General features: G+C 44.9%; 1 long non-coding RNA gene across 1 annotated transcript in view; it reads left to right on the top strand.

Annotated features, from left to right (window-relative positions):
• The first annotated feature begins 6,367 nt into the window (after positions 1-6,367).
• LOC149982567 (uncharacterized) overlaps positions 6,368-16,735 on the top strand; it is a 130,254-nt gene continuing 119,886 nt past the window's right edge. Inside the window, exons 1-2 of the long non-coding RNA XR_016497279.1 lie at positions 6,368-6,690; positions 7,059-7,120. This is a non-coding gene — a long non-coding RNA (uncharacterized LOC149982567). The remainder of the gene's footprint in view (positions 6,691-7,058; positions 7,121-16,735) is intronic.

Here is a 16,735-nt window from a genome sequence, read left to right on the forward strand (position 1 = left end):
CTAACAAAATGTGTGTTTGTCATTGAGAGTAGGGACAACTATGAGGGACATTGGAGAGGAATGGAAGCATCACAGTGTGACCAGAGAAGTAGGTATGTGGGATGCAGCTCAACAGGAGGACTGTGGAAATCAAAGTGCTTTGAATACTGAATACCATTAGGCTACCCACACGTGTCACAGATACACTGCATGCCAAAACATAGCCTTGGAGCAAATTTCTCAGCTAACCATGATAACCGATGCTCAGTCTATGAAACAGCTTATCCATTACTGCTAAATCTACATTACCATTCAAAAGTTTGGGGTCTCTTAGAAATCTCCTTGTTTTTGAAAGAAAGGCCATTTTTTTGTCCATTTAAAATAACATCAAATTGATCAGAAATACAGTGAAGACATTGTTAATGTTGTAAATGACTATTGTAGCTGGAACCGGCTGATTTTTTAAAATGGAATATCTACATAGGCGTACAGAGGCCCATTATCAGCAACCATCACTCCTGTGTTCCAATGGCACGTCGTGTTAGCTAATCCAAGTTTATCATTTTATAAGGCTCATTGATCATTAGAAAATCATTTTGCAATTATGTTAGCACAGCTGGAAATTGTTGTGCTGATTAAAGAAGCAATAAAACTGGCCTTCTTTAGACTATATCTGGAGCGTCAGCATTTGTGGGTACGATTAAAGGATCAAAATGGCCAGAAACAAAGAACATTCTTCTGAAACTCATCAGTTTATTCTTGTTCTGAGAAATGAAGGCTATTCCATGTGAGAAATTGCCAAGAAACTGAAGATCTCGTACAACGCTGAATACTACTTCCTTCACAGAACAGCGCAAACTGGCTCTAACCAGAATAGAGAGACTGAGCAAGAGGACAAGTACAAACAGATGCCTCACAAGTTCTCAACTGTCTGTGTCTGAACAGATCCCCATTGTCAATGAGTGCATTAAGATCACAGTCTGAAAACTTTATTCACCTGAAACCCTGAGCCACAGTTGTTGTTTGTAACGTCTTGTCTTTATCTGTCTACATGGTTGTTGTCTGTCTGGCTTTATAAATACATGTGTTTGCCCTCTGAAAGAACACTCTTAAGGCTATGTGAGGCATTTGTAATTGGCTCATTTCTTTTTCAGTCTTTTCTCAGATGAACACACCATACACGCTGTGCTCTTGCTATCTCCAGGAGGTGGACAATACAAATACAAAAACAAGGACATTTCTAAGTGACCCTAACTTTTGAACGGTAGTGAATAAAGTTGTATTTTCTAACAAAAAAAGTCAAACACAGCGGCACCTGTGTCATTTCCCTCTGAACGTGATACTTCTTGTTGTACCAAACAAATATCGAAGCCTGGCACTACTTCCAGGTGAATAGAAACTTAAAAATGGCAGAATTCAGATTTCTGTCTCTTTTCAGGCCATCTGTTGGGCTATCGCGGGCATTGTTCCTCTCTTGAAGAATGTCCTCTGAAGAAAGATTTGCTTTAAAAGGCCATTTATGCTGGAATAATATATATGAATGACTTTTTAATTTTACTCTTCATGAAGCCGCACTACAGTTCGAATCCCAATAACTAGTTGACAAATCACTGCAGTCAAAGTCCTCACAGGAAGTTCATATGCTGACATTATAGGTAAATCATTCATGTGTTAATTGACTGCTTTGAGGCACTAAGTGATAAAGAAATAAGATCATTTACACCTTTTACTCAAGTTGAAATGTGTTCTAATTGCATTTTCCCTCCATGCACACCGAGTCAGTGGAAATCCAGCACTCTTCTCAATACAGGTTACATTTCACAATTCCAGATAAAAGTTACAATTATTGCTTTGACTAATGTGAATAAATTATGTCCTGGATTAGCATTTTGGTGCTTTCCCTGGGCTGGCTTTGCCAAGGAAACAAGCTTGTTTTCCAAATGGCTGCTATTGAGCTAGCTATTGATCACTCCCTCTCACCTCTAGGAGCTGAGAGTAGCATATCAACACTGTACTGGGGAAATATGCTGCAGCACTGCCTGTGAAGCACCAGGGTAAAGTGTGGAGAGAAATCAGTACCCTTGTTATACAGTATGCTAATGAATGTCTGTCATATATACCTCATTTTTAACTAAAGCCAATCTTTTCCTTTCAAGTGGTACATTTTCCAGCAGGTAATTTTACAACTTGATATTCAGTCTGACTAAGGCATGATCCTTCTTTTAAACATGCCGTTTCTTACCAACTCTGAATGTCACTGAATATTGTTTCAACAACTGAAGATGGCAGATATATGTGATATTTTGATGTACCTTGGGCAGTGATGGGCAGTGATGCACCAACAGTAGGCATACTGTATAATTGTTCCTGTCATGGTGCTGTGCATGGTCCTGACTCCTCAGAAATCCTGCTGATGTTGAACAAACAGCAGGGCTTTCTCTGCTGCAGAAATCATGTTAGTTTAAAATGAAATACAATGGCTTACGAAAGTATTCACCCCTCTTGGTATTTTTCCAATTTTGTTGCCTTACAACCTGGAATTAAAATATATTTTGGGGGGAGTTTGTATCATTTTATTTACACAACATGCCTACCAGTTTGAAGATGCTAACAAGATGCTAACATTTAAAAAAGATAACTTGAGCGTGCATAACTATTCACCCCCCCAAAGTCAATGCTTTTTTGAGCCACCTTTTGCAGCAATTATAGTTGCAAGTCTCTTGGGGTATGACTCTATAAGCTTGGCACATCTAGCCACTGGGATTTTATCATCTAGCCACTGGGATTCTTCAAGGCAAAACTGTTCCAGTTCCTTCAAGTTGGATGGGTTCCGCTGGTGTACTTTAAGTCATACTACAGATTTTGAAGTGGATTGAGGTCTGGGATTTGACTAGGCCATTCCAAGACATTTAAATGTTTCCCTTTAAACCACTCAAGTGTTGCTTTAGCAGTATGCTTAGGGTTATTGTCCTGCTGGAAGGTGAAGCTCTGTCCCAGTATCAAATCTCTGGAAGACTGAAACAGGACTCCCTCAAGAATTTCCCTGTATTTAGCGCCATCCATAATTTCTTCAATTCTGACCAATTTCCCCATCTCTGCCGATGAAAAACATCCCCACACCATGATGTTGCCACCACCATGCTTCACTGTGGGGATGGTGTTCGATCGGGGTGATGAGAGGTGTTGGGTTTGCGCCATACATAGCATTTTCCTTGATGGCCAAAAAACTACATTTTAGTCTCATCTGACCAGAGCACCTTCTTCCATATGTTTGGGGAGTCTCCCACATGCCTTTTGGCGAACACCAAACATGTTTGCTTATTTTCTTCTTTAAGCAATGGCTTTTTTCTGGCCACTCTTCAGTAAAGCCCAGCTCTGTGGAGTATACAGCTTAAAGTGGTCCTATGGACAGATACTCCAATCTCTGCTGTGGAGCTTTGCAGCTCCTTCAGGGTTATCTTTGGTTTCTTTGTTGCCTCTGATTAATGCCCTCCTTGACTGGTCTGTGAGTTTTGGTGGGCTGCCATCTCTTGGCAGGTTTGTTGTGGTGCCATACTCTTTCCATTTTATAATAATGGATTTAATGTTGCTCCGTGGGATGTTCACCGATTCTGATATTTTTATAAACCAACCCTGATCTGTGCTTGAAAGCTCCTTGGTCTTCATGGTGCCGCTTGCTTGGTGGTTCCCCTTGCTTAGTGGTGTTGCAGACTCTCTGGCCATTCAGAACAGGTGTATATATATACGTGTATATATATATATATATATATATATATATACACATATATATATATATATATATATACACACATATATATATATATATATATATACATACATATGTAGTGAGGGAAAAAAGTATTTGATCCCCTGCTGATTTTGTACGTTTGCCAACTGACAAAGAAGTGATCTGTCTATAATTTTAATGGTAGGTTTATTTGAACAGTGAGAGACAGAATAACAACAAAAAAATAAAGAAAAAAACGCATGACAGCCTTTCTGCCTTCCTTGAGAAAATATTAATATGTGTGTAATGTGTTATCTTTAACACTGTTATGCAAGCAGACAGTATTTCAACCACATCAAATATCCAGCCTAGACGAACTGAAGTGTTATCAGAAATATGTTTTGTCTTTTTCTCAGCTTTTCATTTCCTTAAAACTGGTTAAACTGATGACATTTGGACATTTTGCACAGGACCAATCTATCCAATATTTTGGAGTTAACGCATTATCTCTACAGTCTCCAAGCGAAACACACAACCTTACCAGTGCTAACTGTATTACTAATACATTCTGGTGAGCACTACTTCATTTAGTCTTCTGGCGCAACAAGTTATGACAGAGAAGATGCTGCATGTATCAAACTATAGTTGACAAACAAGTAGCCTACCAAATGTCGGAAATTATAAGCAGAAACTTGTCTAACCTCTTAACTGTAGGGTCTCCTAAATAGGGGACCTTCAAAAAATGTTTTATTCAATGGAAATACAGCCATAAAAGGGCATCACACACCCACAATCCCATAGTCAATATGGCTGCGACTCAAAAGTCCAATAGTGTAGAAAAGCTAAAACGATATATATCTTGAACAACGTTGATATGTGGTGAAAGCAAAGATTGATAAGGATATGTTATTTGCATTACAGTATATCATCAGATAACCTGGTTGGGACTATGTAGGTCTGACTAGCTCTTCTGCGTAATGCGGCCCATTGCTACACACACTGAGAATGCACAGAGCGCGTCATAGTATTTTGAGCTGATTCTTTCATTGCTTTGGCATAGAAATGGGTTATCAGGGATGTAAGGGAAAGGGATGTATCAGGGAAATACCAAGCAAACTACCCAACAGGACATTAAAAACTGTAACAGAAACTGTAACATCTTATGCGTCACGGAGTCGTGGCTGAACGATGACAATATCAACATACAGCTGGCTGGTTATACAATGTACCGGCAGGATAGAACAGCGGCGTCTGGTAAGACAAGGGGCGGCGGTCTAAGTATTTTTGTAAACAACAGCTGGTGCACGATACCTAAGGAAGTCTCGAGCCATTGCTCGCCTGAGGTAGAGTTTCTCATGATAAGCAGCAGACCACATTAACTACCGAGAGAGTTATCATCTAAATTCTTTGTAGCTGTTTACGTACCACCACTGTCAGAGGCTGTATTCTGCTATAAGCAAACAAGAAAACACTCACCCAGAGGCGGGGCTCCTACTAGCCGGGGAATTTAATGCAGGGAAACTTAAATCAGTTTTACCTGATTTCTATCATCAGGTTAAATTTGCAACCAGAGGGAAAATAGCTCTGGACCACCTATCCTTCACACAAAGAGATGCATACAAAGCTCTCCCTCACCCTCCATTTGGCAAATCTGACCATAATTCTAAATCAAATCAAATCAAATCAAATGTTATTTGTCACATACACATGGTTAGCAGATGTTAATGCGAGTGTAGCGAAATGCTTGTGCTTCTAGATCCGACAATGCAGTAATAACCAACAAGTATTCTATCCTCCTGATTCATGCTTACTAGCAAAAATTAAAGCAGGAAGCACCAGTGACTAGATCAATAAAAAAGTGGTCAGATGAAGCAGATGCTAAACTACAGGACTGTTTTGCTAGTAAAGACTGGAATATGTTCCGGGACTCCTCCAATGGCATTGAGGAGGAGCTAAACTACAGGACTGTTTTGCTAGTAGAGACTGGAATATGTTCCGGGACTCCTCCAATGGCATTGAGGAGTACACCACATCTGTCATTGGCTTAATCAGTAAGTGCATCGATGACGTTGTCCCCACAGTGAAGTACGTACATACCGCAACCAGAAACCATGGATTACATGCAGCATCCGCACTGAGCTAAAGGCTAGAGCTGCCGCTTTCAAGGAGTGGGACTCTAACTCGGAAGCTTATAAGAAATCCCGCTATGCCCTTGGGTGAACCATCAAACAGGCAAAGCGTTTTACCTCTTAGAGCTCTAGGGGCGCTATTTCATTTTTGGATAAAAAACGTTCCCGTTTTAAGCGCGATATTTTGTCACGAAAAGATGCTCGACTATGCATATTCTTGACAGTTTTGGAAAGAAAACACTCTGAAGTTTCAGAATCTGAAAAGATTTTGTCTGTAAGTGCCGCAGAACTCATTCTACAGGCGAAACCAAGATGATGCATCACCCAGGAATTAGCAGAATTTCTGAAGCTCTGTTTTCCATTCTCTCCTTATATGGCTGTGATTGCGCAAGGAATGAGCCTACACTTTCTGTCGTTCGCCCAAGGTCTTAGCAGCATTGTGACATATTTGTAGGCATATCATTGGAAGATTGGCCATAAGAGACTACATTTTCCAGAGGTCCGCCCGGTGTCCTTTGTCTAAATTTGTGCGTAATCTTCAGGTGCGGTCATTTTCTCCTGGGATTCAGGAGAGAAAGCATGTGTCCAAGAACGATGTATCAATGAAGAGATATGTGAAAAACACCTTGAGGATTGATTCTAAACAACGTTTGCCATGTTTTCAGTCGATATTATGGAGTTAATTTGGAAAAAAGTTTGCGTTTTGAGGACTGAATTTATGGATTTTTTTTGGTAGCCAAATGTGATGTATAAAACGGAGCTATTTCTTATACACAAGGAATCTTTTTGGAAAAACTGAGCATCTGCTATCTAACTGAGAGTATCCTCATTGAAAACATCAGAAGTTCTTCAAAGGTAAATGATTTTATTTGAAGGCTTTTATGTTTTTGTTAATGTTGCGTGCTGGATGCTAACGCTAATGCTAACGCTAAATGCTAACGCGAAATGCTAACTCTAGCTAGCTACTTTTACACAAATGATTGTTTTCCTATGGTTGAGAAGCATATTTTGAAAATCTGAGATGACAGTGTTGTTTACAAAAGGCTAAGCTTGAGAGATGGCATATTTATTTCATTTCATTTGCGATTTTTATAAATAGTTAACGTTGTGTTATGCTAATGAGCTTGCTGATAGATTTACACAATCCTGGATACAGGGGTTTTTTCATAGCTAAACGTGACGCAGAAAACGGAGCGATTTGTCCTAAACAAATAATCTTTCAGGAAAAACTGAACATTTGCTATCTGAGAGTCTCCTCATTGAAAACATCTGAAGTTCTTCAAAGGTAAATGATTTTTTTGAATGCTTTTCTGTTTTTTTGTGTAAATGTTGCCAGCTGAATGCTAATGCTAAATGCTACGTTAGCCATCAATACTGTTACACAAATGCTTGTTTTGCAATGGTTGAGAAGCATATTTTGAAAATCTGAGATGACAGTGTTGTTAACAAAAGGCTAAGCTTGAGAGATGGCATATTTATTTCATTTCATTTGCGATTTTCATGAATAGTTAACGTTGCGTTATGGTAATGAGCTTGAGTCTGTATTCACGAACCCGGATCCGGGATGGGGAGATCAGAAAGGTTAATACAGGACTAACATAGAGTCATACTACACCGGCTCTGACATTCGGCGGGTGTGGCAGGACCTGCAGACCATTGCAGGATACAAAGGGAAGCACAGCCGAGAGCTGCCCAGTGACACAAGCCTACTAGACAAGCTAAACTACTTCTATGCTCGCTTCGAGGCAAATAACACTAAAACTAAACACCTCCCTATGCAACTGGATCCTGGACTTCCCGACGGAACACCCCCAGGTGGTAAGTGTAGGTAACAACACATCCGCCACACTGATCCTCAACACAGGGGCGCTCAGGGGTGCGTGCCTAGCCCCATCCTGTGCTCCCTGTTCACCCATGACTGCACGGCCGGGCACGACTCCAACAACATCATTAAATTTGCCGATGACACAACAGTGGTAGGCCTGATCACAGACAATGACGAGACAGCCTATAGTGAGGAGGTCAGAGATCTGGCCGTATGGTGCCAGGACACAACCTCTCCCTCAACATGATCAAGACAAAGGAAATTATTGTGGACTACAGGAAAAAGAGGACCGAGCACGCCCCCATTCTTATCGACGGGGCTGCAGTGGAGCGGGTTAAGAGCTTCAAGTTCCTTGGTGTCCACATCACCAACAAACTAACATGGCCCAAGCACACCATGGCAGTCATGAAGCGGGCACGACAAAACATATTCCCCCTCAGGAGACTGAAAAGATTTTGCATGGGTCCTCAGATCCTCAAAAGGTTCTACAGCTGCACCGTCGAGAGCATCCTGACTGGTTACATCACTGCCTGGTATGGAAACTGGTCGGCCTCCGACCGCAAGGTAGTGCGAACGGCCCAGTACATCACTGGCGCCAAGCTTCCTGCCATCCAGGACCTCTATACCAGGCGGTGTCAGAGTAAGGTCCTGAAAATTTTCAAAGCCTCCAGCCACGCTAGTCATAGACTGTTCTCTCTGTTACCACACGGCAAGTGGTACCGGAGCGCCAAGTCTACGTCCAAGAGGCTTCTAAACAGCTTCTACCCCTCAAGCCATAAGACTCCTGAACATCTAGTCAAATGGCTACCCAGACTTTTAACACCCCCCCCACACACCACTGCCATTTTCTGTTGTCATCGATGCATCGTCACTTTAATTATCTCTACCTACATGTACATACTACCGCAACTAACCGGTGCCCCCACACATTGACTCTGTATAGGCACCCCTCTGTATATATTGTTATTTTTAACTGCTCCTCTTTAATTACTTAGTTACTTTTATCTCTTATTCTTATCCGTAGTTTTTGAAACTGTGGTTAGGGGCTCATAAGTAAGCATTTCACTGTAAGGTTTACACTTGTTATACTCGGCACATGTGACTAATACAATTTGATTTGATTTGATTTGAACAGGGGGGTAAAAAGATGACAAAAGCCAGGTATTCCGAGAAGAGGCTTTGGAGGAAATTCTTAGTGAGTGAGACACAGATGCTGGGGGCGACCTGGACCAAGACTATTATGACTCTAGAACGATTGGATTGTGTTTTAGATCTGTCATTAAATTGTTTTGTGTACCGCTCTATAGTTTACTATAGGTGTTTAGTATTTTTTTATAGTATAGCGGAGTCCTGTCCTTTTGGGGCTATATCCTGTGTATCATTCCAAAGTTAGTAAATATTGTATACAGTACCAGTCAAAAGTTTGGACACCCCTACTCATTCAAGGTTTTTCTTTATTTTTACTATTTTCTATATTGTAGAATAATAGTGAAGAAATCAAACTATGAAATAACACCTATGGAATAATTTAGTAATCAAAATATATTTTATATTTGAGATTATTCAAAGTAGCATCCCTTTGCCTTGATGACAGCTTTGCACACTCTTGGCATTCTCTCAACCAGCTTCACCTGGAATGCATTTCCAACAGTCTTGAAGGAGTTCCACATATGCTGAGCACTTGTTTGTTTTTCTTTCACTCTGCGGTCAAACTCATCCCAAACCATCTCAATTTGGTTGAGGTTGGGTGATTGTGGAGGCCAGGTCATCTTATGCAGCACTCCATGACTCTCCTTCTTGGTCAAATAGCCGTTACACATCCTTGAAGTGTGTTGGGTCATTGTCGTTTTGAAAAAAACAAATGATAGTCCCACTAAGCACAAACCAGATGGACTGGTGTATTGCTGCAGAATGCTGTGGTAGCCATGCTGGTTAAGTGTGCCTTGAATTCTAAATAAATCACTGACAGTGTCACCAGCAAAGCACCATCACACCATCACACCTCCTCCTCCATGCTTCACGTTGGGAACTGTAGATGCAGAGATCATCCGTTCACCTACTCTGCGTCTCACAAAGACATAGAGGTTGGAATCCAAAATCTCAAATTTGGACTCATCAGACCAAAGGACTGATTTCCACCGCTCTAATGTCCATTTCACATGTTTCTTTGCCCAAGCAAGTTCTTCTTATTGGTGTCCTTTAGTAGTGGTTTCTTTGCAGCAATTTGACCATGAAGGCCTGATTCAGACAGTCTCCTCTGAACAGTTGATGTTGAGATGTGTATTTTACTTGAACTCTGTGAAACATGTATTTGGGCTGTAATTTCTGAGGCTGGTAACACTATTGAACTTATCCTCTGCAGCAGAGGTAACTCTGGGTCTTTTCTTCCTTTGGCAGTCCTCATGAGAGCCAGTTTCATCATAGCGCTTCATGGAATTTTCCGCACTGACTGACCTTCATGTCTTTAAGTAATGATGGACTGTCGTTTCTCTTTGATTATTTGAGCTGTTCTTGCCATAATATGGATGTTACGCTCCGGGTGTCGTGGGTGTGGAGTCAGACGCAGGAAACAAAAGAGTGCAATGCTGTGCTCTTTAATGCACAAACGCAACACAGGTTGCTCAACACCTAAACTGCCCCAAACACGGGGATAGAAATAGTACAACCGAAATACACGACCAGGAACAAACACGTTCCTCTACTACAGAACCGAAGGTCACAATAATTAATCCCGCACAAAGAAACAGGCTGGCCGGCTGTCTAATAAAGCCCAACTAATCATTCAGGAACAGGTGCTATCAATAAACATACAAGGAGGGGGAGGAAAGACAATCAGTGGCAGCTAATAGGCCGGTGACGACGACCGCCGAGCGCCACCCGACCGGGAAGAGAAGCCACCCTCGGTCGGACTCGTGACAGTACCCCCCCCCCCCCCCCCCCCCCCCGCGCGGCCTCGAGATCGGGGGGGGTACTGTCACGAGGTGCAGGGCGATCCGGATGGAGGCGATGGAAATCCCTCAACATTGATGGATCCAAGATGTCCCCCACCAGTACCCAGCACCTCTCCTCTGGGCCGTACCCCTCCCAGTCCACGAGGTACTGCAGGCCCCTCACCCGGCGTCTTGAGTCCAGAATGGCCCGGATCGTATACACCCGGGACCCCTCGATGTCCAGAGGGGGGGACCTCCGGCACCTCACTGTCCTGCAGGGGAAAAGCTACCACCGGCCTGAGGAGAGACACATGAAACAACAAGGGGTTAATACGATAATAGGAAGGGAGTTGTAATCGATAACACACCTCGTTTATTCTCCTCAGGACTTTAAAGCGCCCTACACACTGCGGACCCAGCTTCCGGCAGGGCAAGCGGAGGCGTAGGTTTCGGGTCGAGAGCCAGACCCTGTCCCCCGGTACAAACACGGGGGCCTCACTGCGGTGGCGGTCAGCACTCCTCTTCTGCCGTCCACTCGCTTGTTGGAGAGATTCCTGGACGGCCCTCCAGGTCTCCTTGGAGCGCTGTACCCATTCCTCCAACGCAGGAGCCTCGGTCTGGCTCGGATGCCATGGTGCCAGGACCGGTTGGTACCCCAACACACACTGAAAAGGGGACACGTTAGTAGAGGAGTGGCGTAGTGAGTTCTGGGCCATTTCAGCCCAGGGAATGTAACGTGCACCACTCCCCTGGCCTATCCTGGCAATACGACCGCAGAAACCTACCCACCTCCTGGTTCACTCTCCCACCTGCCCATTACTCTCGGGGTGATAACCGGAGGTCAGGCTGACAGAGAACCCCAAACGTTCCATGAATGCCCTCCATACTCGGGACGTGAATTTGGGGCCCCGATCAGAAACGATGTCCTCCGGCCCCCCGTAGTGCCGAACGACGTGGGTGAATAATGCCTCCGCAGTCTGTAGGGCTGTAGGGACACCGGGCAACGGGAGGAGACGGCAGGATTTAGAGAACCGATCCACAATCACTAGAACCGTGGTGTTCCCCTGAGACGGCGGAAGATCGGTCAGGAAATCTACGGATAGAAGTGACCATGGGCGTTGTGGAACGGGGAGTGGTTGTAACTTCCCTCTAGGAAGGTGCCTAGGAGCCTTACTCTGGGCGCACACCGAACAGGAGGAGACATAAACCTTAACGTCCTTAGCAAAGGTAGGCCACAATACCTCATCCGAAGGCTCCCCACTGTCCTCGTCACCCCAGGGTGACCCGAGGAGGGTAGGACGTGAGCCCACCGAATCAGTTGGTCCCGAACACCAAGCGGCACGTACTTTCGCCCCGCGGGTTCCGCCCGTAACGCCCGCTCGATGTCCGAGTCCACCTCTCATACCACTGGTGCTACCAGCCTTGAGGCGGGAAGGATGGGAGTTGGTTCGGTGGACCTATCCTCCGTGTCGTTAAAGGCGGGACAGTGCGTCAGCCTTTACGTTCTGGGAGCCCGGTCTATAAGACAATGTAAACCGGAACCGGGTGAAGAATATGGCCCACCTTGCCTGACGTGGGTTAAGTCTCCTAGCTGCCCGAATATACACCAGATTCTGTTGGTCGGTCCAGATGAGAAAGGGGTGCTTAGCCCCCTCAAGCCAGTGTCTCCACACCTTCAGAGCTCTGACCACCGCTAGCAACTCCCGGTCCCCCACATCATAGTTACGCTCCGCTGGGCTGAGCTTCCTTGAGAAGAAAGTGCAGGGGCGGAGTTTTGGTGGCGTACCCAAGCGCTGTGATAGCACGGCACCCACCCCAGCCTCGGACGCGTCCACCTCCACTATGAATGCTAGAGAGGGGTCCGGATGCGCCAACACGGGCGCATCAGTGAACAGCGCCTTCAACTTATTGAAAGCTCCGTCCGCCTCTGCTGACCACTGTAAACGCACCGGGCCCCCCATCAGCAGTGAGGTAATGGCAGCCGCTATCTGGCCAAAACCCCGGATAAACCTCCGGTAGTAGTTGGCAAAACCCAAAAACCGCTGCACCTCTTTTACCGTGGTCGGAGTCGGCCAATTACGCACGGCCCTAATGCGGTCACCCTCCATCACCACCCCCGAGGTGGAAATCGATAACCCAGGAAGGAGACGGCTCGTTTAGAGAACACGCATTTCTCAGCCTTGACGTATAGGTCATGCTCCAGCAGTCTATCGATATAAACAACCACTCCCTGCCCGCCCAGGTTCCTGAGAATCTCATCTACAAAGGATTGGAAAACGTCTGGAGCATTCTTTAACCCATACGGCATGACGAGGTACTCATAGTGGCCCGATGTGGTACTAAATGCGGTTTTCCACTCATCTCCCTTCCGAATATGCACCAGACTATATGCGCTCCTGATATCCAGTTTTGTGAAGAACTGCGCTCCGTGAAATGATTCCACCGCCGTAGCGATGAGAGGTAGAGGGTAACTATACCCCACTGTGATGGCATTTAGACCTCTATAATCAATACACGGATGCAAACCTCCCTCCTTTTTCTTCACAAAAAAGAAACTCGAGGAGACGGGTGAGATGGAAGGCCGAATGTACCCCTGTTCCAGCAACTCCGTGACATATGTCTCCATCGATCAACGTTTCCTCCTGGGACAATGGGTACACGTGACTCTTGGGAAGCGCAGCGTTTACCTGGAGATCTATCGTACAATCCCTTCCCGGTCGATAAGGTGGTTATTTAGTCGCTTTCACTTTACTGAAAGCGATTGCCAAATCGGCATACTCGTGGAACCCTGGTCTGGACTTTCCACCGACGTGGCACCGATGGAAACTCCGAAACACGTTCCAGAACACTCCTCTGACCACCCCTGGAGAACCCCACTAAATTTTAGGATTGTGCCGGGCCAGCCAGGGAATCCCTAGCACCACTGGAAACGCAGGCGAATCAATAATATAAAGACTGATGCGCTCCCTGTGATTCCCCTGCGTCACCATGTCCAGTGGAACCGTGGTCTCCCTGACCATCCTGACCCTAATGGCCGGCTATCTAGGGAGTGCACGGGAAAAGGAGGGTCTATCGGCACCAGCGGAACCCCTAACTTAAGGGCGAGTACGCGATCCATAAAGTTCCCAGCTGCGCCTGAATCGACTAGCGCCCTATGCTGGGAAGAGGGAAAAAAGTTAAGACAAACATGTGGCCAACAGGGGGTTCTGGGTGAGTTTGATGCTGACTCACCTGGGGTGATCGAGAAGCGTTCCGCCTGCCATTTCTACTCCCAGACGGACCCCCCCCAGCACCGATCGGCCGTGTGTCCTCTCCGACCACAGTTGGTGCAGGGAAGACCTCCTCCTCCGGTACCCCTCGGCACGGCCCCTCCCAACTCCATCGGAATGGGAGTGGAGGGGCTCGGTGGTGGCACACACAGGACCCTCTCCGAACGCCTGCGGGCAGCCAGCAGATTGTCCAGTCGAATGGGCATGTCAATCAGCTCATCCAGGGAAAGAGCGGTGTCTCGACACGCTAGCTCCCTGCGGACGTCCTCCCGGAGACTACACCTGTAGTGGTCAATAAGGGCCCTGTCGTTCCACCCAGATCCTGCTGCCAAGGTCCGGAACTCCAGCGCGTAATCCTGGGCGCTCCTCCTCTCCTGCCTGAGATGAAATAGTCGTTCTCCCACCGCTCGGCCTTCTGGAGGGTGATCAAACACGGCACGGAAGCGGCGGAAAAACTCTGGGTAGTGCTCCCTCGCTGAGTCTGTGCCATTCCAGACTGCGTTCGCCCACTCCAGAGCACGACCCGTGAGGCAGGAGATGAGGACACTCACCCTCTCCGCTCCCGAGGGAGTGGGTCTGACGGTGGCCAGGTATAGCTCCAATTGGAGTAAAAAACCCTGGCAACCCGCCGCTGCTCCATCATAAGCCCTCGGGAGCGTCAGATGGAGGGTGCTGGAGTCTGTCCATTCTCTCCATCACTTGATCTATCGCCGATCCGATCCGATGAAGGACAGTGGTGTGGTGGAGAACTCGTTCCTCCATCGATGGGAGAGGGTTGGCTGCTGCTCCTGCTGACTCCATTCAATAGGGTGCGGGATTCTGTAACGCTCCGGTTGTTGTGGGTGTGGAGTCAGACAAAGGAAACAGAGAGTGCAATGCTGTGCTCTTTAATGCAAAAACACAACACAGGGTGCTCAACACCCAAACTGCCCCAAACACGGGGGACAAAAATAGTACAACCGAAATAAAGGACCAGGAACAAACACGTTCCTCTACTACAGAACCGAAGGTCACAATAATTAATCCCGCACAAAGAAACAGGCGGGCCGGCTGTCTAATAAAACCCAACTAATCATTCACGAACAGGTGCTAACAATAAACATACAAGGAGGGGGAGGAAAGACAATCAGTGGCAGCTAATAGGCCGGTGACAACGACCGCCGAGCGCCACCCGACCGGGAAGGGAAGCCACCCTCGGTCGGACTCGTGACAATGGACTGTGTCTTTTACCAAATAGGGCTATCTTCTGTATACAACCCTTACATTGTCACAACACAATTGATTGGCTCAAGCGCATTAAGGAAAGAAATTCCACAAATGAACTATTAACAAGGCACACCTGTTAACTGAAACACATTCCAGGTGACTACCTCATGAAGCTGGTTGAGATAATGCCAAGAGTGTGCAAAGCTGTCTTCAAGGCAAAGAGTGGCTACTTTGAAGAATCTAAAATCTAAAATATATTTTGATTTAACACTTTTTTGGTTCCTATATGATTCCATATGTGTTATTTCATAGTTTTGATGTATTCCAAATTATTCTACAATGTAGAAATAGTAAAAAATAAAGAAAAACTCTGGAATGAGTAAGTGTGTCCAAACTTTTGACTGGTACCTTACATGTAGGTAAAGTGACTATGCATAGATAATAAACAGAGAGTAGCAGCAGAGTAAAAAGCTAATGTAGGCTAATGTGATTTGCATGAGGTTGTAAGAAACAAAAACAATCCCAGGACATAGACATATCTGATATGGGCAGAAATCGTAAATCTTGTTTATCTAACTGCACTGTCCAATTTACAGTAGCTATTGCAGTGAAAAAATACCATGCTATTGTTTGAGGAAAGTGCACAATTATGAACCTGAATAAACCAAATAGGCACACTTTGCACATACACTGTTGCTATCTTGTCGGCAAAGTCTAAATTGCACTTGGGCTGGAATAATACATTATGGCCCTTCTCTTGCATTTCAAATATGATGGTAGAAAAAAAATACAAAAAGTATTTTTTTTTTTCTTTGTATTATCTTTTACCAGATCTCTAATGTGTTATATTCTCCTACATTCATTTCTCATTTACACAAACTTCACAGTGTTTCCTTTCAAATGGTATAAAGAATATGCATATCCTTGCTTCAGGTCCTGAGTTACAGGCAGTTAGATTTGGGTATGTCATATTAGGCGAAAATTGAAAAAAAGGGGCGGATCCTTAAGATTTAAGAAGCCTTTTGTACCTAGACATGGCGCTCCGTTACCGCTTGCCATGCAGTAACAAAAAAAACAGTCTATGACTAGGGTGGCTGTATGCTGGGCCTTTTAGGGCCTTCCCCATTGATATTGTTGAAATTGTGTTTTTATCGTGACCAACAACTTTAGGCTTATTCAATGTGTAATAGCAGTGGAATTACCCCATTCGGACACTTTGGAGAGGTTGAAAGGACACTTGGATGTCTCCTGGATATCCCCTGACACAACCAAACTGTTTGAGAGAGGTTGATATTGTAGAAATTGTTTTTATAGTGACCAATAACTTTGAGGGTACACTTGAAGATGATCTTTGACCGCACCTTACTAAAACGTCTGAAAGTTCTAGCTGTTGTCTATCAATCCCATTTTTCCCCCAGAAGTTTTTGAGTCGTTGTGGAAGCCAGCTGATGTGTTTCCAGCTCTATTCATCACTAATTGACTTATAGCTTGTCCATAAAATATTACTTAAAAACATTTAAAATAAAAAATGGTTAGTTTGTGTGTGCTTGATCTGAACTGTGCCATTCCTATCTATGTTCTAACCATTTCCTTATAATCTCCCAGGTGTTTTCTTTCCGATGGTATTATGTTGTGTCCTTATCATATAACTGCTCACTAAAAGCAATTAC

This window comes from Oncorhynchus mykiss, chromosome 7, assembly GCF_057628025.1.
Source record: "Oncorhynchus mykiss isolate SJ-2025 chromosome 7, ASM5762802v1, whole genome shotgun sequence".
Classification (NCBI taxonomy): Eukaryota; Metazoa; Chordata; class Actinopteri; order Salmoniformes; family Salmonidae; genus Oncorhynchus; species Oncorhynchus mykiss.